The following is a 2,602-nucleotide window of genomic DNA, read 5'->3' as shown; positions in this document are numbered from 1 at the left end:
TTGTTTTTTTAACTAGAGAAACTAACAAAATATACACAGACTCTCAAATGACACTACGGGTACCTTCACGGCTTTGCCTTTAATTATTTATTATTACCTTATCCCTCTTCACAGGGGCAAACCCATGCTTTATGAAGCCTGATGCTTACACAATTCTGGGAGCCTTCCTTGAAAAAAAAAATTTCAAAATTACAAATGCAATATTAGGTACAAAAGGGAATATTTACAATGAGAAATCACCACAAATAGCAAGATTTAAACAGCTGATAAATTAAACAGTGCAAAATCCAGGAAAAAAAATTCATGGTTGATCAAAATTTCTTTTTTTTTTTTTTTTTTGAGATGGTGTCTTGCTCTGTTGCCCAGGCTGGAGTGCAGTGGTGCCATCTCGGCTCACTGCAACCTCCACCTCCCAGGTTCAAGCGATTCTCCTGCCTCAGTCTCCTGAGTAGCTGAGACTACAGGCACGCGCCACCATGCCCAGACAATTTTTTGTATTTTTAGTAGAGACGGGGTTTCACTATTTAGCCAGTAGGTCTCTATCTCCTGACCTCGTGATCTGCCCGCCTCAGCCTCCCAAAGTGCTGGGATTACAGGCGCCACCTCGCCGGCCTTTTCTTATTAATAATTTAGAAATGTTTTTTCAGCCTCACAATTTGTGAGTATATCAAGTACTGCTTTTTTTTTTGATATGGAGTCTTGCTCTGTCCCCCAGGCTGGAGTGCAGTGGCACAATCTCGGCTCACTGCAGCTTCTGCCTCCCGAGTTCAGGCGATTCTCCTGCCTCAGCCTCCTGAGTAGCTGGGATTACAGGCGCACACCACCACGACCAGCTAATTTTTTTTTTTTTTTTGTATTTTTAGTAGCGATGGGGTTTCACCATGTTGGCCAGGCTGGTCTCGAACTCCTGACTTTGTGATCCGCCCACCTCGGCCTCCCAAAGTGCTGGAATTACAGGCGTGAGCCACCGCGCCCGGCCAATAATCAAGTGCGTTTTTAAGATGATCAACTGGTCGCGCGCGGGGCACGTGGGGAGGTACTGAGGAGCCGAGGCCACGGCCAGCTAGACGCCAGACTGTCCAGCGAGCACTGCAGCGGGAGCCGGCAGTCGGAGCAGCCCCGGAGCAGGAGCAAAAGCAGCAGCAGCAGCCGTCGCCGTTAGTGGAGCGCAGCCGAGCCGGCCATGGCCTTTGTCGATGCCGCTGAACGGGCTGAAGGAGGAGAACAAAGAGCCCCTCATTGAGCTCCTCGTCAAAGCTGGCAGTGATAGTGAAAGCATAGGAAACTGCCCCTTTTCCCAGAGGCTCTTCATGATTCGTTGACTCAAAGGAGTTGTATTTAGTGTCACAACTGTTGACCTGAAAAGGAAGCCTGCAGACCTTCAGAACTTAGCTCCCAGGACCCACCCACCATTTATAAGTTTCAACAGTGAAGTCAAAACGGATGTAAGTAAGATTGAGGAATTTCTTGAAGAAGTCTTATGCCCTCCCAAGTACTTAAAGCTTTCACCAAAACACCCAGAATCAAATACTGCTGGAATGGACATCTTTGTCAAATTCTCTGCATTTATCAAGAACTGAAGGTGAGAGGCTAATGAAGCACTGGAGAAGGATCTCCTAAAAACCGTGCAGAAACTGGATAAATATCTGAATTCTCCTCTCCCTGATGAAATTGATGACAATAGTATAGAGGACATTAAGTTTTCTACACGTAAATTTCTGGATGGCAACGAAATGACATTAGCTAATTGCAACCTGCTGCCCAAACTGCATATTGTCAAGGTGGTGGCCAAAAAATATCACAACTTTGATATTCCAAAAGAGATGACTGGCATCTGGAGATACCTAACTAATGCATACAGTAGGGACGAGTTCCTCAATACCTGTCCCAGTGATAATGAGGTTGAAATAGCTTATAGTGATGCCAAAAGACCCACCAAGTAAAATCGCATTTATGAAAGAGATGTCTTCATGTCTTCCCCTAAGAATATGCTTTTCCTAACAGGCTACTCTTCTTCTTGTAGAGTAGAAACTGTATTTTGCATGAACATGCAGTTATTGAAAATTAGGATCAAGGATAGACAAGGTATAGTAGTTATCTTAAAATATACACTCCTTGACTGGGCACGGTGGCTCATGCCTGTAATCCCAGCACTTTGGGAGGCCGAAGCAGGCGGATCACCTGAGGTTGGGAGTTCAAGACCAGCCTGGCCAACATGGTGAAACTCCATCTCTACTGAAAAAAAAAAAAAAATTAGCAGGATGCGGTGACACGCACCTGTAATCCCAGCTACTTGGGAGGCTGAGGCGGGAGAATCGCTTGAATCCGGGAGGTGGAGGTTGCAGTGAGCCGAGATCATGCCACTGCACTCCAGCCTGCGTGACAGAGCGAGACTGCATCTCAAAAAAAAAAAAAAAAAAAAATACACACACACACATACACACTCCTAAGTAGTATTATTTTAAAATCCTTTTACCCTGCCTACCTCTGTACCCGGTTCCCCTCTCTTTAATTTGGAGACACTCCACCACAAACTTTACACTTTAGAGGTAGCTTGCCATCTCTCAGGAGCCCTCACCATTGTGTCCATTCACTATGTGTA

The 2,602-nt window shown here is 45.5% G+C and overlaps 1 pseudogene; it reads left to right on the top strand.

Annotated features, from left to right (window-relative positions):
- The first annotated feature begins 1,109 nt into the window (after positions 1 to 1,109).
- On the top strand, positions 1,110 to 1,943 carry LOC117077517 (annotated as a pseudogene).
- Positions 1,944 to 2,602: the final 659 nt, after the last annotated feature.

Source organism: Trachypithecus francoisi, unplaced genomic scaffold (genome assembly GCF_009764315.1).
Source record: "Trachypithecus francoisi isolate TF-2019V2 unplaced genomic scaffold, Tfra_2.0 Lachesis_group6, whole genome shotgun sequence".
Taxonomy (NCBI): domain Eukaryota; kingdom Metazoa; phylum Chordata; class Mammalia; order Primates; family Cercopithecidae; genus Trachypithecus; species Trachypithecus francoisi.
This window is presented reverse-complemented; position numbering and strand designations above follow the sequence as displayed.